Source organism: Psammomys obesus, unplaced genomic scaffold (genome assembly GCF_907164565.1).
Source record: "Psammomys obesus unplaced genomic scaffold, mPsaObe1.curated_primary_1811, whole genome shotgun sequence".
NCBI lineage: Eukaryota > Metazoa > Chordata > Mammalia > Rodentia > Muridae > Psammomys > Psammomys obesus.
This window is the reverse complement of record NW_026591086.1, coordinates 2,543,391-2,565,306: the sequence shown is the minus strand read 5'-3', so window position 1 is coordinate 2,565,306 and position 21,916 is coordinate 2,543,391. Positions and strand designations below refer to the sequence as shown.

At 43.3% G+C, this 21,916-nt stretch overlaps 1 protein-coding gene across 5 annotated transcripts in view; it reads left to right on the top strand.

The window, feature by feature from the left end:
* The window catches only part of Msra (methionine sulfoxide reductase A), a 302,775-nt gene that overhangs the window by 122,538 nt on the left and 158,321 nt on the right, over positions 1-21,916 (top strand). The gene's annotated exons all lie outside the window — the stretch shown is intronic.

Sequence of the window (21,916 nt, the reverse complement as noted above, 5' to 3'; positions counted from 1 at the left end):
ATATATATATATATATATATATATATATATATATATATTTGGAGTTATATATATATATATATATATATATATATATATTTTATCCTGCCTTTTGTAGTCCATCGGTGAAATGAAATTTTTCCCAGATCTCCTTCTCCCTTCGCCGATGTTAACAGGGAGGCCTCTGGTGCTGCATCTCATCCCTGGTGCTCCTCAGGCTTACCTCTGATGCTCACTTTGAAGTTTGAGAGAGCTTACACTCTGCAAAAGTGAAAGCGAACATTTTGTAGTTCCATAATTCCTCGATCTGTGCTGTCTGAGAGTGCCCTGTGGCTCCCCTCCCTCTAATCTGTACAGAGTTCCCATGAAGTGGTCAGAGAAGCTGAAGCATCTGGTCATTAAGATTTAGCCAAGTTGGGAGGCCATTATGAGAACATCTTTGGACTAGCCCTCCATGCCAGTCTCAGGAAGGTTTTTTTCCACTCCCAATATTTTAATGAAAGTGACAACGGATGGCTGTGGGCCACTCCGCCCCGCAGAGTGCCCAGGCTGCAGCCTCCTGGGGTCCGGAGAATGTTGTCAGCTCAGAACAACCACTCCTTCTGTAGAAAACACCTCACAGACAAAAGGACGTATCAGAGCAAATAAAATAAAGAAGGATGGACAGCGAAGGAAGGGCAGGAGATTCTAGTCATAAGACAAGTTATATAGAACTTTAGGGGCTAGAGAGATGGCTAAGTGGTTAATTAACAGCACAGTCCCCTTGCAGAAGGCTGAGTCTGGTTCCCCACACTCATGTCAGGTAGTTCACAACCACCTGTAATTGCAGCTCCAGGGGCATCTGATGCCCTCTTCTGGCCTCCACATGTACCTGCACTCTCTTGCACATTCATGCTCGCATATAGGCACATGTCCATACACATAATTCCATGTACTTGCTACCCAGACTCTGACACTCCCAGATTGAAATCCTGTCCTTGAAAACAATGTCTAAATTGCACATGGGTGTACACCTGTGATCAAGTACGTGGGGGCCTGGGAAGAACAAGGGTCACAAGTTCTAAGCCAACCTGGGCTGTGCAGTAAGAGAATGACACTTCTGTCTCAATTAAACTTTTCTTTTTTTTAAAGAAAAGAACTAGAAATTGTTAAAACAAGTCTAAGCTTATAGGGGTCCAGGTAACTTGAATATAACTTTTAAATACATGTTGAATAATGTAGATGTTGAAGAAATAATAAATGTAGGGATGCACTGAGGTTTAAAAGGGTTGCAAGCTAGTGAATGTTATCACACCCTCTGCTTGAGCTAACTTGGAAGGCTTTCCTCAGTATTGAGCTGCCCCTCTTTCTGAATGACTTTAGATCAAAAGTCAGGTCACACTTCCTAGAACGGTGCTGCAAGGCCCTTCAGGGGACCTTGGGGAACTGACTACAGCTTGTACTTTCATATCACACTAACACAGCGATGTGGGACAATGAACGCCCCGTCAATGCAGGGATTCAGGTCGTGCGTTTCTGACTCAGGCAGGCAGTCAGAGGTTAAACAGGCTTTCAAGATCCTTTCCCTCCGGTTGATGAGAGTTTACTGTGGCTCAAAGTGGCAAACCTATTTGCTTTTTTTCCTGTGTGTGTGTGTGTGTGTGTGTGTGTGTGTGTGTAAATGTGTAGGGGTACATGTGTCCGTGTGTGGTGTGAACTTGAAGGTTAGGGGTTTGTGTCAGGTATCTTCCCCTTTTGTTCCCAACCTTATCTTTTGAGGCATGGTCTCCAACAGAACCTGAAGCTCACCGATTAGCTAGGGCGACTGACCAGTGAGCTCTGCCGTTACAGGCATGCTCCACCATACCTAGATGTCTGTTTGTCTTAAATGTGAGTGTTGAGTCTCTGAACTGAGGGTGTTATTTTTTTCCCCATTTATTCATGACAGGGTTTCTCTGTGTGGTTCTAGCTGACCTAGAACTTGATCTGTAGACTAGGCTGGCCATGAACTCAGAGATTCACCTGCCTCTGCCTCCTGAGTGCTAGCATTAAAGATGTGCGCCACTACATCTGGCCCTTAACCTATTCTTAAGAGATTGTTTCATATTCAAAACCCTCTTCTCTTCTCATTTCAAAGCCGACAGGTAGGCTGCTCAGAGGTAGGATCCAACAAGGGGAACTTTAATGTGGATTGTTAGGAAGTGACAGCAACTGCTGTCCCTTAGATTTCTGAGAGCCTGACAGTAGCTTTTTTTGGGGTGACCAGCCTCTGAGAGGCCTATGATCATTGTCAGGTTGTCTGCGGTGGGGGTACAGTCTTCATCAAGGAGAACACATGTCAGTCTAATACACCAAGGGACATGCTGATACCCTTGTCACCTGCTACAGTTGACACCAGGCCACATCTATGCAGGCCTTTCCTGGATTAATATACAAAAAAACTGATCACAGGGGTATGGGAACCAGCAGCTGTCAAGGGGCGCAGGGATGTACCTCACTCCTGAAGATACCTGTGTCGCCTTAGGAAAATGAGACCAGTGTCTCTATGAGGAACACATCACAAGAACATCTTCCCCCTTGAATTGTGATTTTTTTTTTCTTTAAACAGCCCTGGTTGTTTGTTGGCCAGCTGAGAAAACAGACTTAGAAACAGCAGGCAATATGTCAGGCTTCAAAGGAAAATGTATTGGTGTCTCGCTGGCTTGCAGCCAACATTATGTTGGTAAATAATCAAATCCCGGTGTGGCGGGTTTCTCTCTGAACCTTGACTGAAAATTATTGAAGCTGGGTCTGGGAGGGAAAGAGTGGCAGCCACGCATTCCAGGGGAAAGGCTGAGGAGAATGACTGGAAATGTTTGTAATTAAGCAGTTCATCTATGCCCACAAGACTGATGGGATAGCAAGCTGAGAACTGGAGCAAGTTTCCAAGATGGAGAAGCAAGGGGTAATTAGAGATGGCATCTCTCTCTAGCTCAGTCGTTTTCAACCTTCCTAATGTTATGACCCTTTAAAACAAATACAGTTCCTCATGTTGTGGTGACTGCCCCAACCATAAAATTATTTCATTGCTATTTCATAACTGTAGTTTTGCTGTCATGAATTGTAGCATAAATAGCTAATATGCAAGATATCTGATATGCAATCCCTGTGAAAGAGTCATTTGATCCCCAAATGGGTTGCAATCCACAGGTTGAGAACCACTGTCCTAGGTCATCTGAAGCTCCTTAAAGGACAGTATTCAGTTATTGGAGATTTTTTTTTTTCTTTTGAGACAGGATCTCATATACCCCAGACTGGCTAGGATGACTTTGAACTCATGATCCCTCTACCTTCAGCTTCTTGGGCCTGCACCACCATGTCTACTTTACGTAGTACTGAAGTTGAAGGCCATGGGCTGGAGAGATGACTCAGAGGTCCTGAGTTCAATTCCCAGCAACCACATAGTGGCTCACAACCATCTATAATGAGATCTAGTGCCCTCTTCTTACGTGTAGGTGTACATGCAGACAGAACATTGCATACATAATAAATAAATAAATCTTAAAAAAAAATAGATGGAGGCCAGAGCTTTCTTCATGCTAGGCAAACACTCTTCCAACCACACCCTAGCTTAGGAGATCTACTTTAAGGCAAGTTGTTTTTTTGTATCCTTTTCACATGTTGATGGTCTTGACTTCCCTTTTATTTCTGGAAGCAGACAGGCCTGATGACAGAGGGATGGGGTATGGAGGCCTCTGAACCTGGCCTGTGGTGTGACTGGAAAAGTGCAGCTATGCTGTCGAGAGAGCAGGAAGCTTATCTGGAGTGGGGAGAAGAGACATGGTTCTTGCAGGAATTTTCACCTTTTTCACATTGTGACATGATATTGTCATCTACAGAGTTCATGTGTAAGAACCATGCAATCAAGTTATTAAAAAATGTGTAATTTTAGAATTTTGGGATGGGTTGCCTTCATAGCTATCTTAGGCCTATCTTAGGCTGTATGTGGGACATCCTGGTAGGGTGTATAAATGGAGTTTAGGTGGAAATTGTCTGTACTTAAAGGATGGTTCTGGGCAGGAGTAAGACGACATTTACCACAGCAACACTTTATTGGTTTAGACATCACTTTTCTACTGGCATTAGTCACTTGCAATGTGTAGAAGTGCCCGGAGGTACCAGGTGGTGGTGGTGCATGCTTTAATCCCAGCACTTGGGAGGCAGAGGCAGGTGGATCTCTGTGACTTCAAGGCCAGCCTGGTCTATAGAACAATTTCCAGGACAGCCAGAGCTACACACAAAGAAACCCTGTCTTGGACCAGCCCCCAACCCCCACCAAAAAAAGAGGCGGGGGAGAGAGCTCAAAGGTAAACCCTCTCAATAGAACAGCTGGGGAAATGTCCAGGAAGATCTGGGGACTCTCAGTGGAATTGTGCTATGGAAACCTAGGGAGCTGCTAGATAAATTTCTTGCTCCTTTTAAGCACAATCTATGTGATAAAGAGGGGAGGACAAGGGCAGCATGGAACTTGGGTCAGACTGTTGTAGAGAATGCCTCAGGGGCCAAAGGGGACATGAGATCACCCCAGCACTGCTCACTGGCTCAGGAGAAGGGTGCCAAGCCAGCCCTCCCAGTCCAGGGTAAACCGTGGCCAAGGTTCTGGGGAGTGACCTCAGCTTCCTTCAGCTCCGATAGTTCCTGCTTCTCTCCTCTAATGCCAGACAAGACAGCAGAGTGACAGCCTGTGTCCCGAGAACTGACTTCCCAGCACCCAGGTCCCAGCACGGAACTGCCTGCAAAGCCCTCCCACACTGGACTGGACTAACCCAGCCCAAGTTCCTCCAGTGCTCCAAGGAGAGCTCCAGGTCTCAGCTGTGGAAGCAGCTGGCTATGAATCTTATCATCTCTCCTTTCTCCTGATCCCCACCCAACAGGCCTGTTCTCTTAATTTCTTTTTTTTTAAAATAGGACAAGGATCAATTTATTTTACAAATGTGGTAGATATTTCTCAAATTTCTGAGAAAACACGTCCCCCCCCCCAAAAAAAAGCCGGGGGGAGCACTCAAGTTTCTATTGTTTCTTTTCACATGCAGTTGTGTTTCTATTGTGTCTCTGCACTCAGGTTTCATAGACAGTAAACAGATGTAGACAACCGCAAAAAAACTGAATTGATTATTCAGCCTCAGTGAACCATACTCGCATTTTATTTTTGAGTACTGAGGATCAAACCCAGAGCTTTGTACATGACTGGTGAGCATATGCTATCATTGAGCTGAACCTGAAGACTCTGACTAGCTTGCCTGAAGAAAACCTGAGCACCGCGGGTCAAGTACAGGAAATATAAAACATGACATTCTTTCTCTCATTCTTATTCTCCCCAACTATGTATCCCGGGCTTGATTGTAAAACATGTGAAAAATATGTACAAGGCATAGTAAAAGAAAAATAAGTATAAGGCTAGATTAAAAAAAAAATAAAAAAGGGCGGTGAGATGGCTCAGTAGATACATGAGCCAACACATTGTATACCACACATAATTCAGTTTTTATTTTTAAAAGACAAATTAATAAAAATAGTTTTTAAAAAAATTAATAAATGTAGGAGGAGGCTAGAGGGATAGCTCAGTTAGTAAAGTGCTTGCTTTACCAGTATGAGGCCCTGAGTCTGATACCCAGCACCTGTGGAAAGAGCACTGAGCATGGCGACACACACAGAAGTCCAGTTCTGGGGATGTGGAGACTGGTGGATCCCTGTGGCTCAGTGGTTAGCAAGCCCAACCCTGCTTGTTGAGCTTCAGGCTAATGAGAGACCCTTCCTCAAAACACAAAGTAGGACAGTACCCAAGGAATGACACCCAATGTTGTTCTCTGGTGTTCACACACTTGGATAATGTACACCATACACGTATGAACACACACACACACACACACACACACACACACACACACAGATTACGCAAACATGCATGGCAATAAAGGAATACCTGGTAGAGAGCATTTACAGGCCCGCTGTGCTCCACTCAGAGATCAAGGGCACCATGTTCTAATATCCTTATCTGTTTGCTCTTCTACTTCCTCCCTGCCATAGGGCCAGGAGCCAGCTAGTTCCAGGATAGGCAGTCTTGGAGCACACTTGATAAAACATGTCAGAGACAAGGGGTCATCCTCATTCTCAGAGCCCACTTTCAACCAGTGCAAACAGCACACGACAGTTACCCGTACAATTTATATCGCGCTGCCCTATTTCATGCAACATATGCTCTTCCGTGCTGTGGTAAATTACAGAATTTCATTCTTCTCTAATTTAAATTTAATTTTAGGATTATTTTATGTGTATGGATCTTTTGCCTGCTTGGGTGTCTATGCATCATGTGCATGCTTGATACCAAAGGAGGGCAGAGAGGACATCAGGTCTTCTGCAACTGGGGTTACAGACAGTTGTGAGCTGCCATGTGGGTTCTGAGAACTGAGCCACTGCTCTTAACCCTTGAGCTATTGCGTCACTCCTCCAGTAGCTTCATGGCTAAGTAGTATTCTGCTTAAGGTATATATACAGCACCCTTTCTTTCTTCACTAAGCCACCATGGACACTGGTAGATTCCATTTCTTGAGTGCCTTGATCAGTCCTCCAGTGAACACAGGAACACAGACATCTCTTCCACACTCTAATTCCATACTGTGTTCCATGGTGGTTGGGCTAACTTATATTCTGTGTTTGTTGGGGACATGAATTAGGGGTTGTATGTGCCCAAGTGTGCAGTAGCCAGCAAGGACATCTGGTCTTCTCTATTTCTCTCTGCCTCATTTCCTTGACAGTTTCTCTCACTGAGCCTGGAGCTCCCCATTTTTCAGCTACACTGGTAGCCAGCAGGACCCAGTGACCCTCCTGTCTCTAGCACCTAGTGGGGGAGGTGACGGGTATGTGTTGTTCTGTGGTGCTGGGATCTGAACGCAGGTCCTTGTGGTTATCCAGCAAGCCCTTTCACTCATGGAACCATCTGTGTGGCCCACAGTTTTAACAGTGTACACAAGGCTCTGCTTTCTACATTGTCATCAATTTATTTATTTTTTCTTCTTAATCTTGGCATTCTTGCTACGGTAAGATGATATCTCATTGTGGGTGTGATTTGCTTTTTTCCTAACAGCTAATAAGGCGAGGCACGTTTTCACGTACTTGTTGGCCTTGTGTCTTCTCTTGAGAAATGTCCTCAGATAATTTTCCCATTTAAAAATCATCACCACCACCATCATCATCATTACCATCATCATCATCTTTATCTACTATTGAGCCATTTGAGCTCTGTATTTATTCTGATTGTTAATCCCTTAACAGATGAGAAATAGTCTGTAAACATTTATGCCATTGTGCAGTCTGTCTCTTCACACTATTGCTCTTCAGAAGCAGTTTAATTTGATATAACCTCATTCATCTCTTTCTGCTTTTGTTTATGCCTCGGAGAGGTCTTATCTGAGAATTGGTTGCTCATGTCAGTGTTTCCTTCTAGCAGTGCTGTGGTTTCCAGTTTTGGATTTATCTCTAACTCATCCTCTTTGAGTGGGCTTTCCTTTAGGGGGCTACTTTCATGGCTATCCACTCTCCAATAATTATTTATTGACAGATTGCTCCATCTTCACACATTCTTGGTACAATTTGTTAAAAACTCAGTTGGCTGTTACATGTGGAGTTATCTTGGGGTTCTAGCAAGGTGATGCTGTTTGGGTTAGTGTTGTTTTGCAATGCCTTTTGAAGTCTGGTATTATGATGCTTTTAACTGTTTAAAAAATCTTGTTGCTCAGGTGGGGTTTGAATGTGTTTTTTTTTTTTTTTCTGGTTTGATGTGATTTTAGGGTTGCTTTCTCCATTTTTGTGGAGAATGCTATTGATGTTTTGGCTGGGATTATACTGAACTTGTCAGTCCCTTTGGGTAGTTTGAACATTTTAGCAGTATCTACTCTCCCAATATGTGAACCTGGGCTACCTTTTTGCTTTTTGGTGTCTGTTTCACTTTTTCCCCCTCAGTGTTTTATAGTTTTCATTGTATAGTTCATTTTGTTTCTTGGTTAAATTTATTCCTAGCTCTTTTTGTGGCTCTTGTTGAGTGGGATGTTTTAATATCTAGGTCACCCATTGTGTACTGAAACGCCACTGGTTTCTGTCTGCTGCTTTCTCGTCCTGCTGCTTTACTGAATTTAATGAACATTTATTGACCACTTACTAACAACGAAACCATGCTGTAAGAGGGCTGTTTCCAGTAGAGGAAATATTGAGAACTAGGGAAAGTCCTTAGCAAGAAGTTTCGTGCAAATGGCTACTTGACACATGGTGCGGAGGGTGTAGGGTGCCTCAGAGGTAAGAGCACACTGCAACACCAAGTCAGGTGGCTGCTGGTGCAGCCCTGAGCCAGGCTGGCCGCAGAGACTCGTCACTTCGGATGTTTCTTTTACCATCTTTCTAGAGAAAAATGGCACCTGACCAGGTCACACTGATACCCTTCAGCCCCATGCAAACACTCAGCTTGTCAGCTGTCCTGTTCCCACCTCCATCTCTCCACCTGTGCACTAAAAGGAGTGGCTTTTCACCAACCCTGCCATCTGTCCTCTTTCTTCCGAGAGAAGGAGAGCCACTTATGCTGACCCAAGTTGCCTTCTGCCATTTTACTGCTTCTCAAGAAACACTTAAGCAGAGGGGCACACAGTGGCTGCAGATAGCTTTGGAAGCTTTTGGGAAAATGTCTCCATCTGGGGCCTCTTCCCTACGTCTGTATGCCCTGCAGTCTCTCTTAGGAGAGAGCTGGAACCGAGTGCATCTCTCTGTGGTAACTGGCATCCATTGCAAATGTCATGGCCATTTGCTCATTGACATTCCATAGATCTCCCATCCCCTCTCAAAGGGAGAACCAACTTGTTAGTACCTTGCAGAGCGCAGAGACCATGACAGATACATCTGGGGAGCAGAAAAGTAAAGGATGTTCTTTGCCACATTGAATGCTGGTTCTGGTTTCTCTGGGCTCATTGCTGGCCCCGGCCAGCTGCTGAGCAAACTTGTCAGGTTCTGCTGGCGTCCTGTACTCTCTCTCTCAGCCAGCCTCACATCCTCTGGAGCCATTTGCATCCCTGGAATTGAAGGTCTGTGTTTGTCAAATCCTTTGCTATCTTCTGGCACAGTTTGAAGCCACTGGCTCTCCAGCCTGGAGACGTGTTCTGTCTGGTTGCAGAGCCAGGCTTCCATGTGCCTGGGGCATTCTGTTCAGGGGAATGCAGGGCCTCCTCACACCCTCCCTGGGGAAGCATCTGTGGCTCTGCTGTCCTTTAAAGGCCACATACTCACTGGGGTACATCTTGAGGAAAGCAGATGGCCCTGGACCCAAAGGTGTCTAGTGAGGAGCAGGTGTAAGGGCTTGTGTTCGGCATGGCATAGGGGAGCGCCATCAAGCTCTCAGAGCTGTCGTCACATGGTCAGTGAGTCATCAGGTTATCATAAGGAAGAGAGGCTAACAGTCTTTGTGGTCTCAAAGGAGAGGATTAGAGGGACAGTTGGCTCTTTGGTTCGGTGGAAGAAAAGCTTTCCAGCTGTTGTTAGATCTATCAAGGAGAACTGGGCTCTTTCTAGCTTCTGCTAGACAGCTGATTGCCAGGATGTGGAAGGAGTTTTGAACATTTGCAAGGCATCTAGCTAGATTAGAGGCAGAGCCCTTCGAGCCTCGGGGTTCTGCTTCTTGAACCTCTTTGATAAATAAAGACTTAAAAGAACAATGCCAGAGAAGGGCTGAAGCAGGGCAGTGGTGCAAACCCAGAAGTGCTTAATCCTGATGCTAAGGCTGAGTAATACGGACATGCGCATTTCTGGGCATGTGTTCAATTAGAGGGGAGCCTGAAGAGAATGCTTTATCAGGTGCAAGCAGCATTAGAAACGGATGTGGACAGAAAGCAATTAGTTGTCATCAAATATTAAAAATATCAATCAGCTCCTACTTGCTGAATGTATGGCATCTCTAATTAGCAAAAAGTGCTTTTAAATTTTGTAGCTTCAAGTAAGAGTTGTGGTAAGAAGGGCGTCTTGCTGAGTTTTTAAAGCAATGTGTAAAACTAAAGTCACTGTGGAAAACAAAGGGAGTAATTTTATTTTTATCGTACTTTCATCTTCTATGAGGGTCAAAGCCCATTTTCAAACTCTTGCTTTCCTGTCCTCTCCTTCTTTGGGTCAGCAGTGGCTTGACCAGTTTCTGTCACTAGGGCCCACAGAGTCCCTGTTCCTGCCTTGTTCCCCTTCAGAGAAAAGGTCTGTGTTGCCCATTGTGGCCAGACTTGAGTATCCCCGGGATGCCCTTGTGGGAGGTCTCATCTGGGCATCACTGTGTCCCTTTTAAGAGGACAGGGAACTAGCAAGAAGGGCCCTGGAGATGTGTTACATACAGCGTATTCTGCGAGTATACTGGCACTGACAGTCACTGAAGATGCAATATAGTTACATAATATTGGCCTCTGAGCAGCCGTCCTCTTTATCAGATCAGCCATTCCCGCTCGAAAAAGTCCATCAGGATTGGGCCCATTGGAGAAGGAGAGGCTGGGAAGGAGCCTTGGCCAAGATTCCCACCACCCCTCCCAACCATCTGTATGTACTCATGTACTCTGCTGTGAGGTCAGGCAGCTTCCTCCAGGTGTTAACAGTATGTAGGCTAGGGGAGTTAATTGGTGAAGGGGTTCAATAGAGTGGCTCTGGGGAAGCCATTGTATATGTTGGGTGGAGACTTTTCAGGCAGTGACACCTCACGAGTGTTCTGTAAGGAAGCCCAGGGAGCTCATTGGTCCCCAGGGTGCAGTTGTAGTTTAGTTTGTTGCTGGGACCATGTGAGGAGGGAATGGACATTGTATGTCCCCTGAGAGGAGGAATTGACGAAATAAATTCCAGCAGAGTGACCTTTTAACTCTTTCAGGGTCCATAGGCTGTGTTTATCTAGTGAGTGATGCTGAACTCTCTGCAGAGAAAAGCAGCACAGAAGCTGTGTCTAGCTCACTGGAAGGGTGCTTAGCTTTCCAGTCCAGTGTCTGGGTGGCTGCAGGGGAAGAAACAGCAGCTTTTAATTCCATGTAAGCCTGGCTTGAATTCCAGCCTGCCTTGCTTCTATCCTTAGACAAGTGACCTCAGCAATCTGAACTTCCATCTCCTTCTTCAAGTAATGCTGTGTCTTCTCACGGGGTTTGGGGTTTGGGGGAAATCAATGAGCTCAATAAGGCTGGTACAATGTGTGGCTCCCAGATCACAGCTGATGGGGACAAATTTCTTCCTTCCTACCTTCCTTCCATCCTTCCTACCTTCCTTCCGTCCTTCCTACCTTCCTTCTTTCCTATCACCTCTCCTCTTTTTCTGTCATATAAAGAGAAGTGCACCAGGCTGTCTATTGACCAAAGGAATGATTTCAGTTCCTTGCTGGTGGTATTAGTGCCAAAGACACAGTATGAAGGAAGGAGGAGATGAGAGAATGGGTTTCAGTGCACCTTGTGTCATTCCAGAGCTGGCATCACTTGATAGTCAGTGTTAGTTTCAGTTGTCTTCTAGATGACCAGTGAAGACTTGGAGACCTTGTTGTATGGGCCAGAGGCATGCCACTTTGCCCCCATTGGACACCATCATTCTTCTCAGGCTCAGGGTAACAGAGACCCTGCCTGTGACAACACAGATGTGGCAGAGAAGGGACGAATGTGTGAAACATTAGGCTTTGAAAAGTTTTGGCTCCCGAGTGGCCACGGAAGGGATAGCTGTGTTGGGTGGTGACCAGAGCAGAGCCATAAAGGGTTATGAAACTCCAGATACTGAGGGTTAGGGGTGAAGTAGCTCTCACTGTGGGTGAGGGTGCCTGGAATGTGTGTGTGTGTGTGTGTGTGTGTGTGTTGAAAAAAATCAGAATTAAACCTTTTTAGACTAACTGGGCTGTGGTGTGGTTTGCTCCTTTAATCCTAGCATTTGGGAGGCAGAACAGGAGGATGTCTGTGAGAGCAAGTTCCAGAATAGCCAAGGGACACAGAGAAACCCTGTCTTCAAAAACCAAAAGAGAGAGAGAGTGTGTGTAAGTATATTAACACCACTAATAAAAGATAGCAAGTTTCGAAATACTGTTACACGTTGCTTATAAGATTGCATATCTGAAACAAGACATATGGAAGAATTAAAAATAAAGAATAAGAAAAGATATGCCAGATATATACAAAGATAACCCAGGGGCATTATTATTAGTACAAATAGTTTTAAGAACAAGTCTTTTAATAGCATTCAATAGAGATAGTAAATAAAAGTGCAATGTCATAACAACACAGCCTACACTTACATAAAAACTAACAGAAAAAAAGAGAGAGAGAGTATGATATATAAAAGGATATTTCAGGTAGCTTAATCTGCCAGAATGTTGAATGGGCCCAGATGATTTAAGTTATGATGATTTTCTAGTCTGGAAAAAAAAAAAACAAAACTGTACCTAAGCCATAGAGTTTCCTATTTGGCTTTAACTGTCAATTTGAAACAGCCTAGAGTCACCTGAGAATGGTAGGCCTGTGGGCATGTCCATGAAGGATTGCTTTGATTGTCAATTGATGCAGAAGGGTCCATTCTCTGTAGGTGGTATCATGCTCTGGGGGAGGGGTCCTGTGCTCTCTAAGAAAGCTAGGTAAGCATAGGGCTGGGATAGAGCCAGCAAGTAGCATTCCTGCTTCAAGCTCTTGCTTAAAGTTCTTGTATTGAATTTTCTCAGTGATGGACGTGACCTGGAAGTATAAACAGAAATAAACTCTTTCTTCCCTTACCTATTTCATTGACAGAAAGTCTCAATATTATTTGGTCAGAGTATTTTTATCACACCAACAACAAGGAAACCAGAACAGAAATGTTTATAGTTTTCAAGTGCACGTGGAACACTTAGAAAAACTGACTGTGTTCTGGTTACAAGGTAAGTTGTAACAGGATATGCTGAAAGCCAATTTCTATCCCAATACAATAAAATCAGAAAGAAAGATGAAAAGATAGACCCATTTACAACCTCACATTTTGAAACTATGTACTCTTAATTAATCCATGTGATACAAGGAAATAAAATGGGGGCTGGAGAGCTGGCTTAGTAATTAAGAGCCCTTGCTGCTCATGCAGAGTACCTAGATTCAGTTTCCAGCATTTATGTGGTGGCTTGCAACCATCTGTGACTCAGTTCCAGGGGATCCCATGCTCTCTTGTGACCTCTGAGGGCATTGCATGCACATAATGTTCATATGCACTTTGCAGCCTAATGAGGCATACATGAGATGAGGGTTTAAAAAAAATTTATACAACATATTCTGATCACAGTTTCTACTCCCATTTCCTCCTAGATCCTCCCCACCCCATCTAGCTTGATACGTTCATTCTTCCTCTTTAGAAAACAAACAGACAAAAACCAAACGAACAATAAGAGCAAACAAACCAGAATTTTTTAAAAAAGCGGAAAAGCACAAGAAACACACATGTACGTATCAATCCAGATGAAACACATACACACAAGACCCATTAAAAACACAAAATCAGAAACCATAATATACAATCAGAAGGCCAGTAAGATAAAAATTGTCCAAACAAAGCAATGGCAAGACAACAAAGACACCATTTCGTTTGTGTCAGCCATCTACTGCTGGGCATGTGCCCTACCTGTAAGTGTGGTTCATACACCCACTGAGGTTCCATTGAGAAAACCTGATATTTCCTTTGCAAGAAGTTGTCAATCGGAGAAAATTTCTTAGTTAAGGATGAAAGATCATCTTCCAAATTAACTGTTTTTACTGAGCATTTTACAAAGTACCAGCAAGTAGGAGGGTATGAAATTCTCATCTTGGAAAATCAAAGAGAACCTGGAGCAGAACTAACCCAAAGAAATTTCTTTGGACTTTTTAAGTATAGAGGAAGTCTACTAAAATCAATGAGTTTTTTTCCCCCCATAGTAGGAAGAGGTGAGAACATGTAATAGGAGAACATGGTATTTATAAGAATAACACAAATCAGGGCACATAGAACAGTGTCAAATAAAAACATGCCAACTTGTGCAGAAACTGTATCATGGTGTCAAAGAATATCCAACATTTTTTTTACACAAATGGAAAGCAATATTAGACTTCTGTGATAGAAAGACTCAACATTATTAACATGCCAAAACTTTAAAATTAACCTATAAGTTTAACACAGTTCTAGCCAAAATCTTAGGAGGGCATTTTTATGGAATTTGACAAGCTGATATTAAACTAAACTGGGAATATTAAAGGACCAGAGTAGCAATGAAAACTTTGAGGAGTAAGGTAATGAGATTCACTCTGTCAGGTATCAGGACTCATTAAGGGAGGATGATCAGCGCACTCGATCTTTCCTGATACACCTGGTCTCAGTTTAGTGCTCTCCTTGCAAACCAGCGACATGAGAGTTAGCCCTAGCGCTCTCCCTCTTCTTTCCTCCATCTCTCTCTCATCTGCTTCCCTTCTTTCTAACTGTCTTCCAAAATATATTCCAAGGCCTGGGGAGATGCTCAGGCAGGAAAGTTCTTGCCTTGCAACCATGAGGCTGGAGTTCAAATCCTCAGAATCCATGTAAAGCTCAGGTGTGGTGGGGCATGCTTGTAACCACAGGGCTGGGGAGGCAGAGGTTTGTGGAGCTCCTTGGCCAACCAGTCTAACTCAACCTATGAGCTCTATGCTCAGTGAGAGACCCTGTCTCAAAACACTAAGGTGAAGAGCAACTGAGGAAAACACTTGATGTCAACGTCTGGCCTCATACACACGGACACATATATGTACATGTACACATACAAGCTACACAAATACATACATTTATCTATATTTATGTATATGGAATATCTGTGTATATTACAGAGTCAATCATGGCTCCTGTTTCTGCCACTAACTGGTCTTCACTACCAGAATCTCCCACCTCACAACCAGCTTCCTACCCATTCTCTGTGTCTCTCTTGTTCTGTCTGTTCTATATAGAGAACAGCTGGAGATTCCTCATGCTGTCCCTGCTCAGCACTCACCAGCAGCTGGCCATCTCTCTCAGATAAAATTCCAGGTCCTTGTATCATCCATCTGTCAGGGCTGTACCTGATCAGCCTCTCCTGTGTGGGAACCTATGTCATCCTTCATGTCATTCAAGCCACACAGTTTCCTTCAGTGTGGCAGACTTGTTGGTGGTACTTGAGACTTCAATCAGGCATCTAAATGATTGACCCACTGCCATGACATCTGTTTGAGGTCAGCATCTCTTTAGGACCCACTTTGAGTGCGGTTAAATTGCTGTCTCCACTGATCACTCTGATATGGGTCCACTCTTCTTTTTGAAATTCTTTTCTAACCATCTATGCATCATCTATTTATTGAATTTTTTGTGTTTGTTTGTATTTATCAACTGAAATCTGTTCCCTAGAAAAGGGTAGGATCGTGTCTGTTTCTTAGTTCATATACTCCAACTACTTAGAATACTTCCTGGCATCTACCAGACACTGTATAAATAGTAATCGAACACATGAATGACCAAGAGTAGTATGGGTGCCAAGATAATACAGACAAATGGATCCCTGAAAGAAAGCTATACCTATTGATGTTTTGAATAATGGATGGGATGGGGTGAGGGGTGGACTTTTATTAAGTAACTATTGGTTTGAGCTATTTGTTCTCCATATTAAAAAAAATAAATAAATTGAATTCCTACCTTCCACCTCACACAACATGTACTTCCCAATACTCTAGTAACTAAAATGAAGAGGAAACATAGCTTTCTTGTTTAAATGCTCATGTGCAATCACACACTCTTAAAATCAAGTAATAGCATACTTGTATTATGCTGGATCCAGTAAAATCAAGCATATTGTAACTCCCCGTGGTGGTATTATTACTTCTTGCTCATGCATCTCCTCATAGAGCTCTAACAGGAGCCTTGCTATCCTCCCCACCAGGGATCATTTCTTGCTCCCTATAAACATTAGGAGATTGACTGTCTTTTTACTTGTAGTCGATATTTTGCTGATATATCAGTTACTTTTCTATTGCTGTGATAAAATATCGTGACCAAGGCAGCCTATGTAAGAAAAAGTTTATTTGAGCTTATGGTTCTAGATGGATAAGAGTCCATGACCATCATGCCTTCTATGCCTCCCTAAACAGCTGAGGACTATCCTGGGTACCAAGTATCCAAATTCCTTTAGGCAACGACATTTAGTTCAATTTCAAAAGTCTTTTTTCCTCATTAATTAAGTTATTCACTTATATCCTGATCAAAGCCCTCTCCTCCTCTTTTCCCAGTCTCACTCTTTCCCCTCTTGCCTCATTCTCCCCCTTTCTCTTTTGAAAAGGGGAGCCTCTCCCTAACCCATCCCATCACATCAGGTCACATCAGGACTAAGTGCATGCTCTTCCACTGAGGCCAGACAAGGTAGCCCAGCTAGGGGGAAGTCATCCAATAGCAGGCAACAGAGTCCGTGTCAGAGGGAGCCCCCACCCCAGTTGCTGGAAGACCCACATGAAGACCAAGATGCCTATCAGCTACAGATGTGTAGAGAGGTCCAATCCATGCATGCTCCTTGGTTGGTGCTTCAGTCTCTGTGAGTCCCCGTGGCTTAGGCTCGTTGACTCTGTTGGTCTTCTTGTGGAGTTCTTGTCCCCTCCAGGTCCCTTTATCCTTCTCCCAACTCTTCCAAAGACTTCCTATATCTGTTTTGATCCCCTGCTGGGTGGAGCCTCTCAAAGAACAGTTATGCTAGAGTCCTGTCATGTGTGTCTTTCTGGGTCTGGGTTACCACTTTCAGGATGATCTTTTCTAGTTTCATCCATTTGCCTGCAAATTTCATGATTTCTTTGTTTTTAATAGCTGGGTAGTATTTCATTGTGTAAATGTACCACTTTTTTTTTTTTTTTTAAATCCGTTCCTCAGTTGAAGGACATTTGGGTTGTTTCCAGTTTCTAGCTATTATGAATAAAGCTGCTATGAACATAGTTGAACAAATGTCCTTGTGGTATGGTAGAACATCTTTTGAGTATATGCCCAGGAGAGATATAGGGTCTTGAGGTAGAGCTATTCCCAATTTTCTGAGAAAGCACCAGAATGATTTTCAAAGTGGTTATACAAGTTTGCACTCCTATCAGCAATGGAGAAGTGTTTTTCATGCTCACCATCCTCACCAGGATGTGCTGTCACTTGAGTTTTTTATTTTAGCTAATGTCAAAAATATATAAAGAACTCAAGAAATTAAATACCAATAAGCCAAATAACACAATAAAAAAAAAATAGAATACAGAGCTAAACCACGAATTCTCAACAGAAGAATATATAATGGCTAAGAAACATTTAAAGAAATTCTCATTGTCCTTAGTCATCAGGAAAATGCATATCAAAACAACTCTGAGATTCCATCTTACACCCTAGTCTTTTACAGTATCAACAGTGTTTGAAAGTCTAAAATTCAAAGTCTCCTCTGTTAATCAAGACAGTGTCTTAATTGTAAACCCCTATAAAATAAAAAAGCAAATTACATTCTTCTAATATATAATGGCACAAAACATACATTACTATTCCAAAAGAGAGGAATTCGGGCAAAGTGAGAAAATACTTGACCAAAGCAATATGGAACTTTTGTGGGGCAAGTCCCAAATCCTGTAGCTTCATATCCAATATCAAAAGGCTTGGGTAGCTCCACCCTTCTAGCTTTGCTGCCTGCAACAAATACTCCTGGGGCTGTTTCCACTCCCCAGCGGCAGCTCTCTTTGGCAGATAACCCACAGATCTGGCATCTCTAACATTTTGGGGGTCTTCAAAGCAATCCATGCATCACTTTCACAGCTTCACACAGGAGCCTTTCAGGGCCTCCATGTCGGGACTCCCCTGCCACATGCCTGGCCTCATGGCAGTCCTTAACTGTGGAGGAAGATTCTATAACACTGTGTTTTCTTCATGTCTCTAAAGCCAGAAGCATGTCGACAATACTGCCAAGTTTGACTGCCTGCTTGGGATGGAGCCTGGTCTCCCTTAGATCACATTTGCAGCGTTTCCCCCTTTGTTGTTGATTTTTAAAAGCAGAAAAATTCTTTAAGTCTTTCATTTTTAAAAGTTGGAAGCTGAGCTGGATGAAGTCTTTCCCTGAGGGCATCCCTCCCTTAATTACAATTCAGATCAGGCCTCTCTTAACCTCCATGTCTGAGAGCTTTGGCTGCAACACTAAGATTTCTGGTGCTCTTTTTCTTATTAAACTGTATATTTTGTATTCCTTTTTGTCTGACTTGCTCTTTTTCATTGTAGATCTGCACAGGAGTGACCACAGTAACTGTGTGACAGAGTCAATAGTAGGTTATCTTGCTCTCTCCTCCACCAAATAAATTAGTACATTACTCAGGCAAATTCTTAGGATAAGACCAGACAGCCATATTCTTTGCTAAAATATCTTAAGAATGATCTCTGGCCCCGCTGCTAATATTGCTCCCTTTGAAGCCCCTTGAGCTGGGCCTCCACAGTCTGCATGGCTCTCAGTGCTACTGTCTTCTAAGCTCCTACCAGGATGGCCCATTAAGCTCTGCTTACCCTAGTCAATCACTTTTCTAATCTGAAGTCCCAATGTTTTTCATATTTCTCTATGAAACAGTATGGCGGAGTCTGTCCCCACAATATCCTGACACCAGCTTCTATATTAGTCAGTTTTCTATTATTATGGTAAAACTTTATGACCAAGGCAATTTATAAAAAAGAAAGTTTGTTGGGGCTTCTTGGTCCAGATTCCAGAGGGCTAGAATCCATAATGGTGGAGCAGAGAGACAGCAGACAGGGGCTGGCTAGATGCTGACAGCAAAAGCTTGGGGTTTACTGCTTGAACCTTAAGCACAAGACAGAGAGAAACCTGGAAATAATGTAAGTCTTTAAACACAAAAATCTCACCTCCAGTGAAATACTCCCTTCAACAACAGTACCTCCTAAACTGTACCAAACAGCTCCACCAACTAGGGACCAATCATTCAAATACCTAAGGCCAAGGGGAAATCTCATTCAAACCTCCACAGCTTGCCCATTTCCAAACACACATTATATTTTAAAAGCTTGTATAACAGCCAACTCCCCTATCTGTTGGGGGATGCTTCACGACCCTGCATAGCTGCCTGAAACAACAGGCCACACTATACCTAAGTACATTCTATAGGTTCTGTTTGGTGTATTAGACTTCCTATGAGTATCATTCTTGCACTTGAGGCCTTCACTAAAGCTGGCAAGTGGCAATACTAGCACTGAAATACTGCCACAGTGGATCTGATATCTGAGGTGGCAATGTCCCTAATGGGTGGATAGCATATACAGGGTAGACACACTGGACAAGGGATAGTCCATGTACTTACTGGGCAAGGATGGAGTACTGTGAAATCTCATACTACATGAGGTGGGCTACAATTTAGAAGCCAGGAGCTGATCATTTCTGAAATTTTCTACTGTATATTCTTAGATAATGACTGTTCACGAGAAAGTGAAGCCACAGATAGAGCAGGACCACTGTACTTTAGAGATGGGTGACCCGGTCAGCATGGGGCCAACTGGGGCTACAGTGAAAGGTCAGGGAGGGATGGTGCTCAAATGGCCTTTTAAAATGGGCTCTGTCTGTGGAAGTCTGCGGCACCCTTACGTGCCCTCACTGTTAATCACCACACAGAGCAGCACTGTTTTATTTGTAGGCCCTCATAGGCAGTTCTTCAGCTTAGCATGGTTCCTGTCACCTCAATGGGCTGCTCAACTCCCTTTTTTCTTCTCCAGCCATTCCCTGTGGTCTTTGCTCAGCCAGGACTCTGCAAGAAAATCATCTTACCAGTGACCCCTTTGACACAGACATGGGACACTTCAGTTTTCAAGCTGCTCAGTGCATCTCAATGTTTACTATGAGCAAATAATTCAGTTGGCAACAGGAAAGATGATATTACGGCAGGCAACTCAAATAACATATATTCTTAATGCTGTCTTTACATGTTCAACTTTAAAAATGTTTATGTTTTTTTATTTTTAAATGAATAGGAAGCTACTACAGAAAAAAAAAAGTTTTTTGAACATAGGGTCTCACTTTGTAGCTCAGGCTGGCCTTGAACTTGCAACAGATCTTACTATCCCAGATTTCCCTGTGTTGGGATTACAGGTGTTGAGCCTGTAATCCAGAGACAGAAAATCATGAAAAATAGAAAAGTCCTTTTTACATATTTTATTCTGATAAAACCATGATTACAACTTTAGTATATTTCTTTTCAGTCTATTTTGGTATGATTATTTCTTTATAGTTATAATAAAAGCATGCATATAATTGTGTTTTTCCCTTTTAATTTAGCTGTAGATAATTATGATATAATCATATACATGCTGTACTATCAACATAATGGTAATTTTTACCACATTGAATTTCATTATTTTGATCTATCACCGTTGAAAGCTATTAACCTATTTTTGTTAGATTTGGCTCCCATTTTAGCAAGCAGAATATTTCTGAACACTGTAGAACTTTCTGTCCACCATCATTTTTAGTTACCAATTTGCTTTGAAAGTTTTAGAAGCGCCATGTTAACAGATGTCAAGAATGTCATGAAGTATATGTTCTTATCGTCCCATCAGAAGCCTAGCTAGTGTAGACCTGTGTGAGCCCGATGCATGTGCTGGTTCATCTGCTCTTATTTTACCTCAAACTCAGGGTGGTGGTGTTAAAGTATCTTTTATTTACCTAATTGTCATCTCCGTGGCTTACTGCCTCCTTCAACTAACCTAGCCCTAGTCCTAGAAGCTTCTGGCCTTCGTACAATCTAATCTAGGCTTAGCATGCTTTCAGCCTCTGAGACTTACAGCTGAATAAGCTCACCCCTTCTAGCTCTTTCTGAACTCTACCTGGCCAGTTCAACTCCGCTGTTCTGGCTCAAACGCCTCTCCAAGCTAACTGCTTCCAACTGGCTTCTCTCAGCTTTTGACTTTTTGTTCTGCTTGGCTGCAAACTAACTCTAGTGATCTGTTTTAATCTTCTATTTCTCATTCTCTGGGTCATTCTCTCTCCACCTGTGTCTAGTTTATTCTCTTTAAGCTCTCTCTGTAAAACTCTCCCAGTAAAACTGCCTCTGAATTCCATGAACTGAACTGCCACAAACTCATTTCCACTGATCTGCCTCTCAACTCACTGACTCAACTGAACTGCCTGAACAACACTGACTAGAACTCAGAGATCTGCATGCCTCTGTCTCCTGAGTGCTGGCATTAAAAATGTGTACCACGATGCCTGGACCTAAGCTTTTGTTTACCTGAAACCTGCCCTATACCAGGCTGGCCTTGAATTCAGAGATCTGCCTGCCTCTGTCTCCTGGGATTAAAGGCGTGTCTGTATTCCAGACTGATCACACAGACCTAGAAGGTCTTTGGATGGCAGCCAGGTTCTGACTTAAAATTCTCCCACATGGTGGTTTTGATAAAAATGTTCCCCATAGGCTTTCCTTTTTGACCACTTGGTCCTCCGTGCATGATGCTGCTTGTGGACCGTTTAGGGGGTGCAGCCTTGCTGGAGGGGGTCCGTTGCTGGGGGAGGGCTTTGAGGGTTTATAGCCTCACCCCACTTCCAGTTCTTCTTGGCTTCCCATGTATGATTGAAATAGCATCTCTCAACTTCCTGTCCCTGCGCCATGCCTTTCCCATCTTTGCAGACATATCACTCTTTAGAACTGTAAGCCAAAATGGACTCTACCTTAAGTTGCCTTTGGTCATGGTATTTTATCACAGCAACAGAAAAGTAACCAATAAAATCATGTATGCCTTAGCAAAAGCATCTAAAACTCGAGAGAAGGAACAGTCTTAAGTACGTATGTGTGGAAATAGGCCAGAGACTAGCAAGTATACTTAAGCAGCCTGGGATCTTGCTGAGAAGGCAGAGGCCCTGTGCTTGGGGCAGTGCAGCCTTTATGCTGTGTGCGCCTATGGTTTGGAGAGGCAGGCCTTG